This window comes from Schistocerca americana, chromosome 7 (assembly GCF_021461395.2).
Source record: "Schistocerca americana isolate TAMUIC-IGC-003095 chromosome 7, iqSchAmer2.1, whole genome shotgun sequence".
Lineage (NCBI taxonomy): Eukaryota > Metazoa > Arthropoda > Insecta > Orthoptera > Acrididae > Schistocerca > Schistocerca americana.
Window position 1 is genome coordinate 537,979,281 of NC_060125.1, and position 23,042 is coordinate 538,002,322.

At 43.7% G+C, this 23,042-nt stretch overlaps 1 protein-coding gene across 1 annotated transcript in view; it reads left to right on the forward strand.

The window, feature by feature from the left end:
- LOC124623069 (vegetative cell wall protein gp1-like) overlaps positions 1 to 23,042 on the forward strand; it is a 186,584-nt gene that overhangs the window by 78,896 nt on the left and 84,646 nt on the right. The window lies entirely within an intron of this gene.

Here is a 23,042-nt window from a genome sequence, read left to right on the forward strand (position 1 = left end):
AAGATTTTTTAAGTGTTTTCGATTGTACTGTATAATGCATTTTAAAACAAATACAATGATTGTCCCGAGCGGTCTCAGGCGCTGCAGTCATGGACTGTGCGGCTGGTCCCGACGGAGGTTCGAGTCCTCCCTCGGGCATGGGTGTGTGTGTTTGTCCTTAGGATAATTTAGGTTAAGTAGTGTGTAAACTTAGGGACTAATGACCTTAGCAGTTATGTCCCATAAGATTTCACACACATTTGAACGTGTTTTGGAAAATCAATAAATAAGGCTCAAATGGTTCAAATGGCTCTGAGCACTATGGGACTCAACTGCTGAGGTCATTAGTCCCCTAGAACTCAGAACTAGTTAAACGTAACTAACCTAAGGACATCACAAACATCCATGCCCGAGGCAGGATTCGAACCTGCGACCGTAGCGGTCTTGCGGTTCCAGACTGCAGCGCCTTTAACCGCACGGCCACTTCGGCCGGCAATAAATAAGGAATTTCTAGTCAATTGCAGCAGCTACCTAGAATTCGGAGAAAGCGTTTCCATGAGACATTTAAGCATATGTGACGCCGATGCAGCCTATCAATTTTACTGCCATAGATGCATGGCACAAAGTACGAAGTACGCGTGTATTGGATGGGCTATGTCAGGACGATGTTGTTCATATATCCCTTTCATGAGCTATAATCTCCACCAAATTTTGTCACATGTTAATGATATTATTTGAAAAAAATGTAATTATTGATAGTATACGTAATTAGTATTACCGTCTTATAAAATAATGATATTCTTCACCACCTATTAAAACATTTACTTTCGTGACACAAGCATAATGGAACCACATTGGACGGCCGGAGTGGCTGTACGGTTCTAGGTGCTACAGTCTGGAGCCGAGCGACCGCTACGGTCGCAGGTTCGAATCCTGCACCCGATGTGTGTGCTGTCCTTAGGTTAGTTATGTTTAATTAGTTTTAAGTTCTAGGCGACTGATGACCTCAGATGTTAAGTCCCATAGTGCTCAGAGCCATTTGAACCATTTCACACACATTTGAACAATGATTGTCGTTATTAATTAAACACTTTCGCTACTGTCTTCTTCTGTTTCTGAGTTCTCATTGTACTTGCAAGTGTTTTCGGTTGTACATGTTAATGTGTAAAGTGATTCGAAAACACAAAACACTGACGCAATCCTAATGCCCCTGCATCACTTCTGCTTTTGGAAAAGCACAAATGCCATTCGTATATTGGGTGCCGATGTTGTCGTCGATTAGTGGAGCTTGTTCCTTCAAGGCCACACCAGCTCCCGCAAAAATGAATATAGCAAAATCACGAACCGTCGAGTGTCGAGTTCATTTATTTGTATATTTTTGAATATGCAGCGGTATTTACATGCTATCTGCTTTCACAGAATTTCAGTGCATATTCATAAGTAATTGGGGTGAAATGTGAATGTTTCAGTGGATTTGAGACAAAACGAATCTCTTCTTGCCAAGAGTTGACTGTGAATGTCCAGAAACGTTTTTGCAAAACTCCAAATCCTGTAGATATTTCTTAAGCTCTTGCCCACTAATGCTGAAAAATTTTTTGAGCGTCACGAGGAAGAATTCTGCCTCTAAAGGTTCTATCTCTACGAGGTATCGTAGGAGGCGACATCAGTGTACCAAGAATGGCTTCTTCGTAACTCATTTGTTATTTAAACGCCACGCAACGACAGGATTATTCTTCATTACGCAGCTATAGTGCCACAACTGTTGAATCGCTGTCGTTGCCAGCAGTGAGACAAAGAGCACGGTAGCGAAGAAGTGTTCCGAATGATGCCGACATGAAACGATCAGTACTTTCCGCACGCCAACGATAGTCTGCTGACTCCGGCAATTCTGCGCTTCGATGACGATGTTTGGTTTGTGGGGCGCTCAACTCCGGGGTCATCAGCGCCCGTACAAAGTCGAAATTTTTACACAGCCCAAGTTTTGTTCACATTCCAGTCTAACGACTGTCACGGATGATGACGATGAAATGATGAGGACAACACAAACACCCAGTCCCCGGGCAGAGAAAAATCTCCAACCCGGCAGGGAATCGAAACCGGGAACCTCGTGATCCAGAGGTAGCAACTAGACCACGAGCTGCGAACCCGCGCTTCTAAGATTATTTTGTTTATGTAAGAAGCACGTAAATAGAGTTTTTTGTTAATGTTTTGAAAATGAACCGTAAAAATCAATCATCTGTGTGGAATTTTCTCAAGAAAGTCGGGGATAATAGCCAGTTTGTAAAGTGTAGCATCTGCATTAAAGATTATAAATATTATCAGGGAACAGGACTAATTTAAGAGACCACTAAAAAGAAAGCATGGTGAAAACCTAGGAATCAAAAATTAGTAATAGAATTGAAAGGTGAGAGATCAGCTTGTGAGATAGATCAAGTACAGGAGGTGCAACCACAAGAATTGAGAAGCTCTATAAAAAATTATTTTAACCGAAGTCATTTGTACGATACCAGTTCAAAAGTAAAAAAGAACTTGGTTCTCTTTATGCACAAATGATTGAAATCGATATGCTGCGGTACAGAACTTCCGACCATCAAGATTTGAAAAAATTTGTTTGTGTCTTAGACAGCAAATATGAGCTGCCAGATAAAACCACACTTAAATGTTTACTGATCTCAAAACTATAGGAAGACATAAAAAATTTGAGAAATCACTTAAAAAATATAATTTTCTTAGTGCTACGACGGTCAAGTGGAAACACAACGCGAATGAAAGCTTACTGCCATTGGCTTCCCACTTTATTATTCACGAAGAATTAGTTTCACCCATATTAAAAGTGCTAACATTTTTAAAAATGTCCCTTCTTTAACTCATCAATGCCATGCTGAGTTTCGTTCAATTTTTGTGATCGGTACATGTGAATGTAAGTCATGAGGGCGTAACTTGTAAGGTATTTCTTGGCAGTTTCATCCCTCCCCTCCCCGCCCCCACTCCCCCTCACCGCTCTTTGTCGATAGAAATCTGAAGCCCTCGTGTCATTTGTGTTCTGTTTACGGATACTGCCAACCGTAACAAATCATTGAATAATTGCGTTACAATAGGCTTAATATATTTTTTATTAATTCCTATAAATAAGGTACACATTTGAACATAGGTGTCTCCATAATGCGCTTTCTCAAAAGACTGGTACTTCCGCCCCCATAGTTTTCACTTAAGAGTTCGTGCGATAGCTGACTAACAAGTGAGAAACGAACGCAAACCCCAACAACGACTGAACCAAAATTAATACAGCACAGCAAAATAATCTGGCAGTGGCGTTACAGTTACTTTGTAGCTGTCTATCGAGTATATAAACAACTTCCCTTTGTGGCGATTTATGCGGAAGTTACAACACTAGCGTGTATGTCACTCTTCCCTAACACCCGAACCTTTAGTCCTGTCATGGGAAAAGCCACACATAACCCTAATGTGCCGCGGAAAACGCTAATGTTACCCTCTGAGAGGATTTAGAAATTTGACCGCGCGTGTGTCTAATGGACAAAGGTATTGGACTATAATTTTGAATATGGTGAAATTAACAGGAAACTAAACGGACTTTAACCTTGGGAGTTAATGAAAGTGGTGAAATCATAAGTGAATGAAAAAAAATGAATAGTCGCCAGCCCAATTAGGCGCATATATGTTTAAGAAAATTGAATATTGGTTACTGAAGTTACTTTCGTTGATATTTTTCTTTGAACAGCACATAAGACACAGACTGACACAGTACACTCTGAACTGTGTATAGCAGCAGATACCAATAACGCAACCACCAGTGAATTATAGGAAGAAAATTAGCACCATGCTCATACTAATGACAGCTACACTCAAGATTATTACTTAATCAAATACTGAAATGTTGCTGCATAAAGTGTAGAACTAAATGTGGACATGAGGGGCTTTTATCTTAACTGATATGAGAAAAAAAACTAATAAAGATGAATAATATCATAAATACACCGTTCAAACTACTCTACACACATCAGTTTTCCTTAGCAATAGTAATTGTTCAATTTTCTTTCTAATAGATGGCGAGCATGATGGGGACGTATAAAGTAGTATAGTTTCAGTAGTCAACGTTCTCTGTTTATTGCACTAGGAAAGACTAATTCAAAAGGCTAATCATTCAATTCACTTGGGGTAATTCGTAATTTACTTTGCAAGACAGTAAAATACAACACTGAGCTTAAATAACTTACAAAAGGAACCATTCATGATAGAAAACAAAAGCACACTATTTCTAAAATCAGATTAACTTGCCTTTTTATCACCTGTGAAGCAGGTATTCTAGACAATAATATTTACACAAGCTTGCACTGTAATCCCAAAAAACCATATTTTGTAATAAACTAAGGATACTGTAGCAAAAGCCTATCCAACTTCACTTTTGTGGTTCTAACTTTAACTTTTACTATTCATTTTCTATTAGACAAAAATTACTTTTAAACACTTGAATGCAAGAATTGTTCATTTAAATCAGGATACTCGGTTTTAGTAGCACTTAGGTGAGGACCCTGCATAGGTCCGTGACCAGGATAGAAAATATGGTTCCGGACACGGATTTATAATGTTGTGATTATTATTAAAACAAAACACAAATTAACTGGTCCATGCCCATATACACTACTGAATACATGAAGTAGTGAAGCAATCGCGATGATTGGTAGCAAGCGATATGGCGGCTAATTGTATTCACGGCTCTTGATATTCGAATGCTCTATAAAATCTCTTATTGGCGTTGGATTTTCAACGTATTAGAGTCATTCCTTTATGCCGAGATCACTAAATAATAGCCAGATCCACATCTGAGGGAAATCATTTACAAAGCAGCTTCCGATTGCCTCTCTTCTCACCGTGCCCTAAGCATGATCCAGCTATGAATAAAGACTTTCCTTTTATGGGCATACACGTATTATAATGATTTATCATTTTAACATATCCTTTTGCTTTTTTCATATATGCATTACAAAACTCTAATTTTCTTGCCATAGCTCAAGGACTTTAAATAACATAGAATACACATTCCATAATTGCAGATACACAGTTATATGATATACACCTACTTCTAATCGATATAAGTGTTACAAAGTGCTTCCATTGTGTTAGCGAATCAGAACCGAATTAAAACTTTCGGTGTTTATAAAACAGCGTCCATATTAATGCATATATTTGCCAAAAATGACTAACCATAACAAGTTGTAAATATAGGCCTTAGTAACTGAATGCGAACTTCCCAGTGGTAATGAAAAATTCTCAGCTATTGTATAATGGAAGCTGTTGTATCGCCACTACAGTGATGAGGACAATACACTATCTATCCGGTTCTACATCTACTTCTACATCCATACTCCGCAAGCCACCTGACGGTGTGTGGCGGAGGGTACTTTGAGTACCTCTATCGGTTCTCCCTTCTATTCCAGTCTCGTATTGTTCGCTGAAAGAAAGGTTGTCGGTATGCCTCTGTGTTGGCTCTGATCTCTCTCATTTTATCCTTATGGTCTCTTCGCGAGATATACGTGGGAGGGAGAAATGTACTGCTTGACTACTCGGTGAAGGTATGTTCTCGAAACTTCAACAAAAGCCCGTACCGAGCTACTGAGCGTCTCTCCGACAGAGTCTTCCACTGGAGTTTATCTAACATCTCCGTAACGCTTTCGCGATTACTAAATGATCCTGTAACGAAGCGCACTGCTTTCCGTTGGATCTTCTCCATCTCTTCTATCAACCCTATCTGGTACGGAGCCCACACTGCTGAGCAGTATTCAAGCAGTGGGCGAACAAGCGTACTGTAACCTACTTCCTTTGTTTTCGGATTGCATTTCCGTAGGATTCTTCCAATGAATCTCAGTCTAGCATCTGCTTTACCGACGATCAACTTTATATGATCATTCCATTTTAAATCACTCCTAATGCCTACTCCCAGATAATTTATGGAATTAACTGCTTCCAGTTGCTGACCTGCTATATTGCAGTTAAATGATAAAGGATCTTTCTTTCTACGTATTCGCAGCACATTACACCTGTCTACATTGAGATTCAATTGCCATTCCCTGCACCTTGCGTCAATTCGTTGCAGATCCTCCTGCATTTCAGTACAATTTTCCATTGTTACTACCTCTCTATATACTACAGCATCATCCGCAGAAAGCCTCAGTGAAATTCCGATGTTATCCACAAGGTCATTTATGTATATTGTGAATAGTAACTGTCCTACGACACTTCCCTGCGGCACACTTGAAATCACTCTTACTTCGAAAGACCTCTCCATTGAGAATGACATGCTGCGTTCTGTTATTTAGTAACTCTTCAATCCAGTCACACAATTGTTCTGATAGTCCATATGCTCCTACTTTGTTCATTAAACGACTGTGGGAAACTGTATCAAACGCCTTACGGAAGTCAAGAAACACGGCATCTACCTGGCAACCCGTGTCTATGGCCCACTGAGTCTCGTGGCCGAATAGCGCGTGCTGGGTTTCACACGATCGTCTTTTTCGAAAACCATGCTGATTAATGCAGAGTAGATTTCTAGTCTCCAGAAAAGTCATTATACTCGAACATAATACGTGTTCCAAAATTCTACAACTGATCGACGTTAGAGATATAGGTCTATAGTTCTCCACAACTGTTCGACGTCCCTTCTTAGAAACGGGGAACACACTTCCCTTCTGTCAAGTGCAGACTTTGAGCGACACAGGTACACTCCTGGAAATTGAAATAAGAACACCGTGAATTCATTGTCCCAGGAAGGGGAAACTTTATTGACACATTCCTGGGGTCAGATACATCACATGATCACACTGACAGAACCACAGGCACATAGACACAGGCAACAGAGCATGCACAATGTCGGCACTAGTACAGTGTATATCCACCTTTCGCAGCAATGCAGGCTGCTATTCTCCCATGGAGACGATCGTAGAGATGCTGGATGTAGTCCTGTGGAACGGCTTGCCATGCCATTTCCACCTGGCGCCTCAGTTGGACCAGCGTTCGTGCTGGACGTGCAGACCGCGTGAGACGACGCTTCATCCAGTCCCAAACATGCTCAATGGGGGACAGATCCGGAGATCTTGCTGGCCAGGGTAGTTGACTTACACCTTCTAGAGCACGTTGGGTGGCACGGGATACATGCGGACGTGCATTGTCCTGTTGGAACAGCAAGTTCCCTTGCCGGTCTAGGAATGGTAGAACGATGGGTTCGATGACGGTTTGGATGTACCGTGCACTATTCAGTGTCCCCTCGACGATCACCAGTGGTGTACGGCCAGTGTATGAGATCGCTCCCCACACCATGATGCCGGGTGTTGGCCCTGTGTGCCTCGGTCGTATGCAGTCCTGATTGTGGCGCTCACCTGCACGGCGCCAAACACGCATACGACCATCATTGGCACCAAGGCAGAAGCGACTCTCATCGCTGAAGACGACACGTCTCCATTCGTCCCTCCATTCACGCCTGTCGCGACACCACTGGAGGCGGGCTGCACGATGTTGGGGCGTGAGCGGAAGACGGCCTAACGGTGTGCGGGACTGTAGCCCAGCTTCATGGAGACGGTTGCGAATGGTCCTCGCCGATACCCCAGGAGCAACAGTGTCCCTAATTTGCTGGGAAGTGGCGGTGCGGTCCCCTACGGCACTGCGTAGGATCCTACGGTCTTGGCGTGCATCCGTGCGTCGCTGCGGTCCGGTCCCAGGTCGACGGGCACGTGCACCTTCCGCCGACCACTGGCGACAACATCGATGTACTGTGGAGACCTCACGCCCCACGTGTTGAGCAATTCGGCGGTACGTCCACCCGGCCTCCCGCATGCCCACTATACGCCCTCGCTCAAAGTCCGTCAACTGCACATACGGTTGACGTCCACGCTGTCGCGGCATGCTACCAGTGTTAAAGACTGCGATGGAGCTCCGTATGCCACGGCAAACTGGCTGACACTGACGGCGGCGGTGCACAAATGCTGCGCAGCTAGCGCCATTCGACGGCCAACACCGCGATTCCTGGTGTGTCCGCTGTGCCGTGCGTGTGGTAATTGCTTGTACAGCCCTCTCGCAGTGTCCGGAGCAAGTATGGTGGGTCTGACACACCGGTGTCAATGTGTTCTTTTTTCCATTTCCAGGAGTGTATATTATAGGAACACATCGGTATGGTGGGTAAAGGTGCCCGTACTGCACCTTACCTTACCCTTCATTAATACCGTACTGTGCCCTATATACCGCTCCGAGCGCTTCCCCCGACGAAAGGCGAAACACCCAACACAATTTCTACAAGTACACACTTTGTGTCGACTGCACTAAGATCACAAGTGCTGCCGATCTCAGCGATGTACAGCTGTAGCAGTGCAGTACGGTGATGGCCCTTTTGTTTTGTACTGTCAACTCAGCTGAAAAACATAATGAGTGAAGAAGCCACCCATTATCTCTTCAACGCAGTTTCAATCTTGTTATTTCATGCGCAGCTTGTACGGTAACTGCTGTAGTTCATCAGCAAGCATGCACACCTAAGGTAGCGGCATTGCGTGGCAGACACAATAAACACTTCCCTTCTCGCATCCCTGTTCCTTATGGTGACATTCTTCGTCTTCTTCTTCTTCCTCTTCGTCATACATATTGGCCCAATTTTTATGAGATTTTTCTATATATGAAAGTAATTCTTCAGATAACAAGACCTTGAGAAAAAGAAATTATTTGACAATATTATGCAAAATTTTGGACATACTGGCAGTTTGTTCAACATTAAATTTTTTTCAAATCATCAGCCAAATTTTACTAGAATAAATATCCGTGTTGAGATAGTAGTAGTAGTTACAGACAATGCTGCAGTTAGGAAAACGGTGTCTAAATCTTAAGTATTCGACATTCACCCTGTTTTGCCCACTGCATCAACTTAACAGTACAAGATTGTTTGAAAGCAGAAAAATTTTTCCAAATTTTATTGAAAACAAATGCTATTGTGACATATCATAACCCTACACTACCCAGTGACAAACTGCGCAATGTTCAAAAAATAACAACCAAAAAAAGATCCAAGACTGATACAAGAGGTGCCGACTCGATGGAACAGCTCTTGCCACATGCTCAAAACAATTATGAAAGTACGAAGTGAGCTTCAGATTGCGATCAATGAAAGCTCAAAAGCACTGCCTATCCTGCCAGCAGAAAATTATTTAGCTCTACAAGAGATAACACATCATCTTCAACCTTTTGAAGTAGCAACAACAACAATCTCAGGAGAGTCATACATCACTGCTTCCTTAGTTATACCTCTTCTACGAGGTATTCCTGCAGAGTTTTTAGACTTGTAAAGCACCTTAACAAATAACGAAGGACGAAGCGTTCTGGATTTCTCGATTAAATCAGTGAATGAAAGAGTGAAATCATTTAACACATTGACTGTTGACATACCTGTGACGTTATTGGATCCTAAGTTTAAAAAACTTGTTTCAGGGCAAAAAAATGGTTCAAATGGCTCTGAGCACTATGGGACTTAACATCTGAGGTCATCAGTTCCATATAACTTAGAACTACTTAAACCTAACTAACCCAAGGACATCATACACATCCATGCCCGAGGCAGGATTCGAACCTGCGGCCGTAGCGGTCGCGCGGATCAAGACTGAAGCTCCTAGAACCTCTCGGCCACCACTGCCGGCTGTTTCAGGACATTTAAAGAGGCAGAGAACGCTTCAGAAGTACTTCAGAAAGAGTATGTGATGGCCATTAAATTTTTGTGGTGTTCAGCGACTTCAGTTCCTGCAGAGAGGGTTTTCTCCAAGTCAGGATAAACAATTACTTAAAAACGCAACAGACTGAAGGAGAAGAATTTAAACACCTTACATGTACCTTCAAAGGTTGTGTTTTAAACAGACTAATGGACGTTAATTTAAATACCTTACTTTTTAGAAAACAAAATCTGCCTATCTTGCATTGTTATATTTCACGCAATAAAAATTCTTAGAAAGCTATATTTCATTTGAAATACTTGCCCGAAACAATCGACAGTTAATCGATACATCGATATTTTTTAAAAATACTAGCGATAATATCGGATGTGTGAACTATCGATGTTTAAGTAACACTACTCTCCCACTGTTTCTTTTTTCTCCCATTTGCACCTTCTTCTGTCTGTCTCTCCAAGTGTAACTGTTTTCATCCCCTTCTCTTGCTCTTCCTTACCAGTGTCTCCTTCTCTGGTACTTTCACTATCTGTCCCATTGCAACTGTTTTTGTCCCATTCTTTTTCTCTCCCATTACACTCTATTTTCTCGTTTATAGCCTGCTGTCTTTCTCTTCAACCACCATTGTCTCCTCTTTACACATGTCCTTGGCGTTGCGTTGCTCGTTGTTTTGTTCCATAGATCAGGAAACTTTAACATATAGATATAGGGCATGTGGGGGCGGGGGAGGGGGGCGAATTTCCCCACTCATCTCTCTGTTTCATTTCCACTGTCTTTTCCCTCTTTTTCTGCCACTGCTACTACCTCCATCAATCTCTAGTTCGTCTCGTTCGTTTTTACTTCCACTGTTCCTTGCTGACCATCACCACTCCTCTCTCATTGCCCTTCCCTGTTATTCTCTTCATCCCTCTTTCTTAGCATTTCTCTGACATTTCCCTCACCAACCATAACTCTCTCTTCTCTCTTCCTCTCCCACAGGCACTGTCTCCTCTCTCTATCTCTCCCACTGTCACTGTCGCATTTATCTTCCACATTCACTGTCGCTATGATGCTCTCATTCAGCACAAAATGCACGATTATATCCTCACACCAAAATTTTTGTTGAGGAAGGCGATGTCAGGATTGAGACAGCTGGCTTCCCACTTTTCTGTTAGTCATTTAAAGACTAGCATATTCGTCGTTTTAGTGCTACAAGAGAAGAATTTGTCAGTTGGTTCTCTCATTTTACTTGTTACAGCAGGGAGTGCTGATTATAAAAAACGAATTCTATAGATGAGTAAGGTTCGACAATTTTTAATTACATTCTTCGACACATTTACGTACTTTGACACATATAAACAACAAATAAGTGCGCATAATATAAGATTAACAGAAAATCGGCTCCTATCCAACCTAATCTCACAGTGCACTACTTTACGGAAAAATGCACTACATTTTTACTCTCACCTAAATTACATAAAAAATTGGTTTTCAATTTCCAAGTATAAACAATTTCGTACGACAAAATAATTTTTACCTGTATAATATGCTTACGCCGCCAAGCTGCACCACTGAATTATTTCAAGGTCAAGACAGTCTGTATAGGCATGACGTACCCATTACACAGAGACAGCGTGTCATAAAGTTTTAGTGGTGAAAAACGGCGTTTAAACTCATAGCTTGGTGACCTCAGAATCTTTGCAGTGACCCCAGAACGCTTACCGTCACTACGCCAGTTAAAACTACATTTACCCCCAAGTCTGCTCATTATGTGCATATTTTACGTGCATTCATATGGTAACTTTGAACCTCATGATCTCCTCAACCGATAATGATATCGAGCAATTATTCGAAGTTCCGCGAGAACTTCTTAAGAACATATGATAAAAATGTCGACTATTTACCATGAATGGAAATTACAGAAGTGGCCATCCCGACAGTTGGTATGCCTTCTTTTCGTACCGGACCCTCCAATGTGTACTGGTTATGGCGTACAGATCACTGTGCATCACATTTTCAGACCAAATGACAGGATCTCATTAGCCTCTATTTTAATTGACAATAAAATGAAAGTTGTGCGACGTTTAAGGTGTTTTGAAGTGTCCGACATGCTCCCTAAAATTTTATGGCGGCGTTTTTAATGTGATATCAGGATCACTGGCTCACCTGTGTATTTTGTAAGTGATAGATCATCCAGCAGCATGAATCTTCCTTAGGTTGCGTCTTGTCTTACTTAAATTTACTTAACAGTTGAGCCAGTGTCATTTGGTGATTGATCATGGATGTGACTGAGGGAGAGTGGGTTCGATTTCATCTTGATTGATTTCTTACCTGTCTCTTAGCATTTTATCCGATTTGAACACATTTGTTTCTACTAATAACACGTGGGCGCTGACAACCTCAACTTTGAGTGCCCCTAACACAGTAACATACATATTCACAAAACAAAGTTTTTCGTTTTTTTGTTGTTGTTTTTGTTGTTGTTTTTTTTTTCTTCTTCAGGAGCCGCCCACGAACAAATGGTCATTTTATAAGCCGCCTAAGCCACACTCGAGACACACCAAATGCAAAAGGAGCAGTCTGTCTGCATTTGCTCAATTTTTCCGGGCTGTAGGAAATGAGTATTGTTTAAGTTTTGATCCTGAGCAGTATGGTAGCTACAGTATGTCCGTTCTTTCGATAGGTATACAAATGCCGAGAGCTATTCAAAATTGTTGACCACTTATCTCTGTGATCAGCTGAACCCGAATATAGCCTCCTGAAAAATTGCATTTCAGGGAGCGGATTTTTCAAACATATTGTTATTGAGCACAGATCAACACGTATGTGATGAATTTACAGATTACCATGGTAAACAGCAATTTTGCTGTCAATTAATTCACAGTGAATTTAGGGTAACTTTACAGCCCTGAATTCGAATATGGCAATCGTTTTGTTAGACTGGCTGTAACATATAATATGTAGATAAACAAACAAACAAAAATCCAAAATATTGAGATACATTGTGTACACAGTCAAATGGAAAAGAGAAGAACATAAGAAATGGATCATAAAAATGCAGTTTCATTGTTGATTCAGTTTCACCTTGTTACTCGCTGTAGTCACCAAGATTGTCTGGAAATCTGTCAAGATGGCTGTGGAGGTAGTGAATCTTAATGCTCATATTATTCCCCAAGCTTTAGAAGTTTCTGAGCATGTTTTGGAACAGTTGCTCATAATTATGTGCTTTGTGTTTACTCAAGAAATTCTTGACAACAGATACAAAACTACTCCTGGCAGATGCCTCAATGCAATTCATAACTTTAATGAATTCTAAGTCACATATAAGCTTCTAAATTTGGGGGCCATCAAATGTACCAGGTTTTAATGTAATGAGTCCTGGGAATGATTTGCATATATATTTGGAACAGTCACTATTTTTGACCAATGCTTTCACAGATTGCTTCATTAGACCAAGCTTCATATGAAGTGGTGGAAGAATGATTTTGTTCCTGAAACTTCCTGGCAGATTAAAACTGTGTGCCGGACCGAGACTCGAACTCGGGACCTTTGCCTTTCGTGGTAAAGTGCTCTACCAACTGAGCTACCCAAGCACGACTCACGCCCCGTCCTCACAACTCTACTTCTGATTTTGTTCCTGTCAACTAATGGTTCTTTTAGGATATTAGCTGCTCCTACAGTTAAGCTATCTCTTGATGGGCATGAATCTTTTTCCCAATGATCATATTTTGCTCTGCTGACCCACATGCAAATAAAAAAAGAGAATTTTGTGTATCCACTTTGCAAAAGATTAACCATTTTCAAATCTACGAACATAGGCAATTGGTGCTGACTACAACGAAGATTCTGGAGAATCATCTGGATATTTTCGTATTCCTCACGAAGTTTCGTCGAGTACCCAATCTGAATGGATGCAAAGCAGTTACCATTATGCAGCAACACACATTTTAGGCTTCTGGTTGAGCAATCGATAAAAAACCTGCAGTCTTGAGGTTGATATTGCGGTAGTCCCACTTTTAGTAGTAAACCAGGGATGTCACTGCAGTAAACAAGTGCATCATCTTGACTGCAATATGGAAGTAGATCTTCTTCTCTTGTTCGGTAAGCTCTGATTTCAGTTCCTGGTTGTAGACAATTTTTCTCATTTAGTCTCGATGTCAAGAGTTCAGAATGCTAATTAGAAAGACCGAGATCTCATATCAAATCGTTAAGCTCTTCCTGACTGAAGAGCTGAGGTCTTGTGGAACTTCCTTCGTATTCAGATTCACTACCACTAGTGTTCAAGTCCTGCAGATCATCATTATCATCTGAAGGAAGTAGTTTTGGCAGAGTGGTGAACACTGAAAACTGGTACAGCAATGCCATCGCTATATGGCACAGGTCGCCGTGCTGATTGTAAATGGGGATATTACCACTTATGCTTCTTGTAGCAATTGAAGCCTTTTACATTGACACTGCAAAAATAACAATCATTTCGGTGTTTTCTTGGCTCTCGCCACACCAATGGCACTCCAAAGTTTAAATCCCTTCGTTTACCATTAGTCCACAGTAGTAAAGACTCGACACAGCTTTTGAAAACTTTATGAGAAGCCCAATGTTTATCTTGGTCTCCCAGTTTAACCCCAAAATACGCAAGATAGGCCTGTTTCACAAAGTCAGTGATGTTCTCCCGTTGTTCTTGCAGGGTTTATTTTCCACAAATGTAGCAGAACACATCAGGAGAGTTGAAATAACCTCTACGCAAGGAACTCATGTTTATCTATGAAAAGAACAAAATAAAATAAAAATTATATTTTCAAAAATATGTTTGTTGTGTCTAGACAAGACAGCCTAGACACAATGAGAGGAAGCCCAAAGGCACGCCCTTAAACTCACGCCGGCTGTCGTGAGGTCTGAAACAGGATACGTAATGAATGCTATAAAGAAAAGTACGTAGCTGCTGGAATACTTAACTTTAATCCACAATTGGTGAACATTGGTCTTGTTGATACAGTATTATCATCTCAATATACACTCCTGGAAATTGAAATAAGAACACCGTGAATTCATTGTCCCAGGAAGGGGAAACTTTATTGACACATTCCTGGGGTCAGATACATCACATGATCACACTGACAGAACCACAGGCACATAGACACAGGCAACAGAGCATGCACAATGTCGGCACTAGTACAGTGTATATCCACCTTTCGCAGCAATGCAGGCTGCTATTCTCCCATGGAGACGATCGTAGAGATGCTGGATGTAGTCCTGTGGAACGGCTTGCCATGCCATTTCCACCTGGCGCCTCAGTTGGACCAGCGTTCGTGCTGGACGTGCAGACCGCGTGAGACGACGCTTCATTCAGTCCCAAACATGCTCAATGGAGGACAGATCTGGAGATCTTGCTGGCCAGGGTAGTTGACTTACACCTTCTAGAGCACGTTGGGTGGCACGGGATACATGCGGACGTGCATTGTCCTGTTGGAACAGCAAGTTCCCTTGCCGGTCTAGGAATGGTAGAACGATGGGTTCGATGACGGTTTGGATGTACCGTGCACTATTCAGTGTCCCCTCGACGATCACCAGTGGTGTACGGCCAGTGTAGGAGATCGCTCCCCACACCATGATGCCGGGTGTTGGCCCTGTGTGCCTCAGTCGTATGCAGTCCTGATTGTGGCGCTCACCTGCACGGCGCCAAACACGCATACGACCATCATTGGCACCAAGGCAGAAGCGACTCTCGTCGCTGAAGACGACACGTCTCCATTCGTCCCTCCATTCACGCCTGTCACGACACCGCTGGAGGCGGGCTGCACGATGTTGGGGCGTGAGCGGAAGACGGCCTAACGGTGTGCGGGACCGTAGCCCAGCTTCATGGAGACGGTTGCGAATGGTCCTCGCCGATACCCCAGGAGCAACAGTGTCCCTAATTTGCTGGGAAGTGGCGGTGCGGTCCCCTACGGCACTGCGTAGGATCCTACGGTCTTGGCGTGCATCCGTGCATCGCTGCGGTCCGGTCCCAGGTCGACGGGCACGTGCACCTTCCGGCGACCACTGGCGACAACATCGATGTACTGTGGAGACCTCACGCCCCACGTGTTGAGCAATTCGGCGGTACGTCCACCCGGCCTCCCGCATGCCCACTATACACCCTCGCTCAAAGTCCGTCAACTGCACATACGGTTCACGTCCACGCTGTCGCGGCATGCTACCAGTGTTAAAGACTGCGATGGAGCTCTGTATGCCACGGCAAACTGGGTGACACTGACGGCGGCGGTGCACAAATGCTGCGCAGCTAGCGCCATTCGACGGCCAACACCGCGGTTCCTGGTGTGTCCGCTGTGCCGTGCGTGTGATCATTGCTTGTACAGCCCTCTCGCAGTGTCCGGAGCAAGTATGGTGGGTCTGACACACCGGTGTCAATGTGTTCTTTTTTCCATTTCCAGGAGTGTAACTTGGTGATGGCACCTTGCTAGGTCGTAGCAATAGACTTAGCTGAAGGCTATGCTAACTATCTTCTCGGCAAATGAGAGAGAGTTCGTCAATGTAGCATCGCTAGCAAAGTCGGCTGTACAACTGGGGCGAGTGCTAATACGTCTCTCTAGACCTGCCGTGTGGTGGCGCTCGGTCTGCAATTACTGACAGTGGCGACACGCGGGTCCGGCGTATACTAATGGACCGCGGCCGATTTAAAAGCTACCACCTAGCAAGTGTGGTGTCTGGCGGTGACACCACAATGTTATTATAAATATGATACTGTGGAACTAATAAGACAATATATATTACAACATAATCTATAACTTACATTTAACTAACAATAATGTAATAACTAATCGTGACACAGCTTTTTCTTGCTACAGTGAACGAGAAATTCTTCACAAACTTTTAACATCTATTACACAAATGGCGTCCTCTGACACGCTCGTTCCTCACTCGACTGCCGCTCTGAGCACAAACAAGGGAGGGGTTGGCGGACCCTGACCTTCACTGCAGCAGTGTCACCAACTGACTCTCCTTGAAATTGTGAGACACTAGAGGTTGTCTCAAAATACTACCACGTCCCATAATCTCACTTTCTGATACATAACGTGTAACATGTAAGATATTACATTTGTACATACGCAGTCACAAAATATAAAATGAACAGATATACAGAATTGTGGAATTCACAACCGATTTAATGATAATCTAACGATTAAACGCTACACGTCAGAGGTAGCCTGTATGCAAGAAACTAGAGCCAATTGGGGAAATCCGTTTAGAGTTTAAGATTCAGCATACCAAATACACTCAATATACATTCAAATATCTCTGGCAACAAGAATTTTGTTCTCTTGTGTAGAGCTGTGTCGTAATTTAAATTTGCAGCCAGATCGCAGCTATCGGTGTATTTTCCTGCCAGTCTTTCAGACCTCCTTCAAAAGCGTGGAGTGGTCAATTCCGCATAATATGTCTTACTGTCTGTTTCTCCGCAACACAGTCACACGCAGCACTTTCATATTAACCCCAATTATTCGACACGTGGTCATATCTCAGATCTGTGATGATACCTAGATATTTAGAGAGGTAGTTATGGGAAACCTAGACCTCATTAAATAGCACATGTAACTTCCGGTGTCGCTCTGTATTATGGGGATGGAACGCTGTGACCTCTGTTTTACTTGACTTTGGTTGGCGTTTGCATTTGTAAAAGTGCTTATTCAGTATTGTAAGGCAACTAGAAAGTACTGTTTCACAGCGCGTAATACCTTTGTTTTGACATATTAATGTCAACCCATCTGTATAACGGATTTTCTTGGTGCTAATAGCGGTCATGTTATGGTCATTCAAATTAAACAGAATGGGATCCAGCGCTGATCCTTCAGGCACGGCACTTCTCAGGATTCTCTACTGTTTCTTTCATTCAGAAGACCTGAAAACCGTTGATCGGAGAGCATGCTCCTTAGTAAACGTGCTACTTTCTCGCATGGAATTATGACAACAAATTTGAATATTGCTATTACTCACGTCCGTATATTTGAACCGTCAATGTTCGACAAACAACCGCCAAGGACGCAACCTCTACCACACATCTTATACTGCCTGAGAACGCCCTTAACCCTGAAGACCAGGAACAAGGTAGCTTCAAACAGCTTCAGGGATAAACATTGTGCCGTGTGCCATGAAGCTGCATCATGTCCCTTAATGAAAACTCGTATACCAGTGATTTCCAAGCGTGGCCCGACACCTCAAACGACTTCCCCATCAGTTACCCAACGTGTCCGTTGACAGAGATAGGTACTACAGAGAGCAAGGTTCTTCTGTACCCCTTGGTAGCTGTCAAAGCAAGAGTCCTCTGACCACCTTGACAAGTGACTGCCGAGGACTCTCCTGCAAGCCTGTACTGCACTTATCATCCATACTGTAGAAAGGCCATTACGAAGGCCTTACTATGGACAGTGGCAGGCATGTCATTATGCTCAATCATGGGCCATGCAAGCTGACAGCTCGAGCTCATTTACGTCCTGGAATGACTGGCCAGTGATAGCAGACCCCCATAGATGCAGGACAGGGCAGCTGCTGTCTTCATCAGAGAGAGCAGCAACAGAGACAGGGTATCAAGATGGCCAGCTAGAAGGTAACACCGCTACCAACTTCTGAAGAGAGCAGCCTGCTCGACGTGGCGAAACAGTAAATCACAGAGCAAAGCAGCAAGACACCAAGAAGGGTTTTCAATGGCGGCTGAGGTGGCTTGCTTCATCATGGGTATTCGTTCTACTCTAAACCACTGGACAGTGCTTGGCTTCGTGGATCCAGAGAATGTAGCATGCAATCAGTCTAGTGCTGTAAGCTGCATTATGGTTTCAGCTGCTATGGTTAAAGGAAGCTGTGTTCGCTGTGATCAGAGGGTTCTTGTAATGTGGACACATGTAGCTGGGTTGGCCAAATTAAGTTATGAAGAGATCACATTTTTCAACTATGACGAGCCACTGCAGGCCATAGTGGATTAGAGATGGAAAACTTCCTGGCAGATTAAAACTGTGTGCCGGACCGAGACTCGAAATCGGGACATTTGCCTATCGCGGGCAAGTGCTCTACCAACGGAGCTACCCAAGCATGACTCACGCCCCGTCCTCGCAACTTTACTTCTGCCAGTACCTCGTCTCCCACCTTCCAAACTTTACAGAAGCTCTCCTGCGAAACTTGCAGAACTAGCACTCCTGAAAGAAAGGATATTGCGGAGATATGGCTTAGCCATAGCCTGGGGGATGTTTCCAGAATGAGATTTTCACTCTGCATCGGAGTGTGCGCTGATATGAAACTTCCTGGGAGATTAAAACTGTGTGCCGGACCGAGACTCGAACTCGGGACCTTTGCCTTTCGCGGGCAAGTGCTCTACCATCTGAGCTACCGGAGCACGACTCACGCCCGGTACTCACAGCTTCACTTCTGCCAGTATCTCGTCTCCTACCTTCCAAACTTTACAGAAGCTCTCCTGCGAACCTTGCAGAACTAGCACTCCTGAAAGAAAGGATATTGCGGAGACATGGCTTAGCCACAGCCTGGGGGATGTTTCCAGAATGAGGTCCCGAGTTCGAGTCTCGGTCTGGCACACAGTTTTAATCTGCCAGGAAGTTTCATATCAGCGCACGCTCCGCTGCAGAGTGAAAGTCTCATTCTGGAAACATCCCCCAGGCTCTGGCTAAACCATATCTCCGCAATATCGTTTCTTTCAGGAGTGCTAGTTCTGCAAGTTTCGCAGGAGAGATTCTGTAAAGTTTGGAAGGTAGGAGACGAGGTACTGGCAGAAGTAAAGTTGTGAGGACGGGGCGTGAGTCATGCTTGGGTAGCTCAGTTGGTAGAGCACTTGCCCGCGAAAGACAAAGGTCCCGAGTTCGAGTCTCGGTCCGGCACACAGTTTTAATCCGCCAGGAAGTTTCATGTCAGCGCACACTCCGCTGCAGAGTGAAAATCTCATTCTGGAGAGATGGAAAAGTTTATTTTATTGTTGTTGATTTTACTGGACTTTTAATCTCTCCTTGCTGCTGCCATTCACTATTTCGTTGTTCTCATTTACTGTGCTGAGGATAGGGTAGCCTCAGCTGGTGTATTCTACAGCTGGTTGAGAGGTGATACGCAACTCCTTCACTTTAATAACAGTGTCACACAGATCAATATTCATATTCTAGGTCATGGTCTCGGACTTCCCCAGTCCTACATGTGGTACGTATGGTTGGTGACTTTATATATGAGGAAATTGTGCGCAGAATGTGGTCGCGAATGATAGAAAACAGGGATAAAAATCAAGTAAGATGTAGGGTAGGAAATTCTTGCTACCAGCGAGGTGGACGTGACCGGACGTTGCTTATGTGTAATGTTTACTCTGCTAATAAGAGCAGACTATGCCGCACCACGAGGCTCGAGAGCCGTTACAAGCCGCAACCCTTGGACACAGCGAACATAGCGGAGTACGGCCTGTTCGTCATGTAGGAATCAAGTGCTGCCGCGCGACACACACGCAATGCTCGAGAGTACTGGAAACTTCTAGAACAAGTGGTGCCAGGTGCACTACCGCCTATAAAAAGGCTACGCGCCACAGTGTTGGAGAGTGATGGCAGTGATGGAGCAGCTGGTCAGTCGGTCAGATGTGGTTTATCTGGTGTTATAATGCTGTGAGATTGTAGTGCAGTGCTGCATAACCACAAGGGGACTTAGACTCATTTTCATGTAGTCAACACTTAGTCTGGTGCGACCGCCTCTGCTATATTGGGACATAGGGAGCTATTAGAAGTTACACTACTAAGAAGGCAGTTAGTAGACTTTGTATATAGAACTGTTTATAAAACGGATGTGCCAGGGGTGCTTCCAGTGTACATATCCTCATGCAATGATTTATGATTGCGTCCTGTGGGCCCTGAGATCCCAGCCAAGTTCCGTATTCTAGCTCACCCTACAGCCCTCTTTTCAGTGGAGCAAGTGCACAGAAGGCAGCCCACGTCCACGAGACCTCCTGCCAAGTAAGTTCTTTGACGCACATTCTTGCAATCCCTCCACTCCCTCTCAGGACTCGTCAGTGGGATGCGAGAATGTCCATATAACTGCATGTGTAGCCTGTATAGAACTTCTACCCGAGGGGCCGTAGGGGAGGTGATAGATAACAGGGAGACAGATGGATTGCAGGACATAAATGCTGTGTCCAGCGACCTGACCGTGCAAGTGATTCTGGGAAATAGCGCTCTGTGGATTGTACCTGGAGAGGGAGTTCGAGCCGTGACACACCTCTCTTCCCACTTAGGGTCATAGCAGGAGGGTGCCAGTTCACAAAACAGTTTATCTGGGACAGGCAACGGACGGTCGCCACGGCAGCCAGTGGGTAGAAAGTGGTTGGAGGAAGCCATTTAAGAGAGACTGTTGTAATCAGAGCTTTTGTGCAAACTGTGGGACGGTCATAAGACCCAAGCATTCTCCTCTTATAAGCTGGGACGATACGGAGAGAGCGGCTGGTTCACGTCTTTAGTGGAGGCAAGACTGTAACGCCCCTGACGCCAGGAAATCGCCAGGTTCTTTAAGCTAGCGGCAAAAACACATATTTCATGGGTACGATTGTCTGGGAAGCTTAGCAGCCTTCTTTCAGTAATTGGAAATAGTCGGACTGGAAAGATTAGATCTCTCCATAAATGACGGACTGTAGTCAGATTCGGGTAAATTTTTTGCCGAAACTTGGCCATGCTTACCGTGACAACGACGCCTCCCTGGTCTAAAATCTTCTTTTTTCAGACAAGAGAGATTTTGAGTCGCTGACTAGCTCGTCACAGGATATGCCAAGCTGAGGCTTGCTCCCCAGCGTGGGAACCCCGGTGCTTTGTCTGCATTGGCTACCAGTCCAGCGGAACAGTCAGGAGGATTGGTGGAAAGTGGTTGTGATTCTTCGCTTTTCTTCGTCTTCTGGTCCACTCTGGATGGAGAACTTCAGCTCTTTCCGCAGTGCGCGTGACTTGTGCTCTGTAACCTGAGGTGGACTAAGATCCAGTGGCAGTTTCCAAATGCACCGACAGTGGAACTTCACATCATCTCAGACACATCGTGTGTTATGAGTGTGAACTTCTTCGTCCTGAGTCGGCCGTCTGATGTTTGAAAATTATACCACGCACAGTCGTGCCTGTGAGTCAAATTGGTTTGGCCAGACCAGCGCAAGGGTGCATCTCATACTGAAATCTGTCGGGATTTCAGGGCTCTGATAGGGAAGTTACCCGGGTTCAAATAATCAGAAAGTCCGCCAGCATAGTTTACAAATTTTCGTGTGCGCTTCAGAACATTACAGCTGTCGCAGCGCGCCGCTCCTCGCCCACATCGTGCCCTTTTCTGCTGCCGCCTGAATCGAGGTGAAAAGGTTTGCTGCACCGGCGAAGGATTGTTAAATGAAATTCACAGCTTCCTGTTCTCTATGAACCATATTTTGTCGTGTACTTGGTCGCAGCTGAATCCGTTTGAATGGAATTTCTCCTCACAGTGGGTTCACGTAAACAAAGTCTGATTACGTTGTAGAAGGGATTAATTCTGGGTAGAATTTGTAGAGTTTCCACCGCAATGAATGCTTTTCCAATCAAACACCATCACTTTTCTGATTTATGTTTGTATTTTTTTCTAAGATTTATCAGTTCATTATAAGTACAAAAGGATTAATAAAAATTTGTCATTATTTTTGTAAACTTAAATACGCCACTGTTCTGACTCATGCTCTCTCAACTATTCACTGTTTTCATTTTATTGTGGTGATGCATGGATACACAAGCAATTCAGAATTTAATCGTGTTAAATTAGTTAATATGATTATTAATTGGAATTCTGGAAGTGGCCGCAGACATAGGTAACAAAAGTACCATGAGTAAATTCACTAATTTCATCTATAAAAATTAAGGTTGCAGCTCATGATTTGGAGGTTATTGAGAAGATAATACTTTACTTTTGTAAAGAGAATGATGTTTAGAATCACTCAGACATAAAAAATGAAATGAAAGGAGCATATGACATCGCTGGGCAGGAGTCCCCATACGGGGATCTTCGGCCGCCGACTTCTAGACTTCATTCGTTCGACGACACATTGGACGACTTGCGCGTCGGTGATGAGGACAACACAATACCCCGTCCACGAGCGGAGAAAATCTCCATCCCGGCCGGGAATCGAACACGGGGCCGCTTGCAAGAGAGGCAAGAACGCTAACGCCCAGCTAAGCAGACATATATTTATGATTAAAGCAAGCGACACATTGTTTGGTTTTCATTCTCTTCTTAATTGTTTGTTTAGTTTCGGTTAGGGCGTCAGCTTTTGGTTGGATATACAGACATTTTTATATGTGCCACCTTAACCCTAGAAATGCCAGCGCATTTTCCATAACGTGCATTACCAAGCGG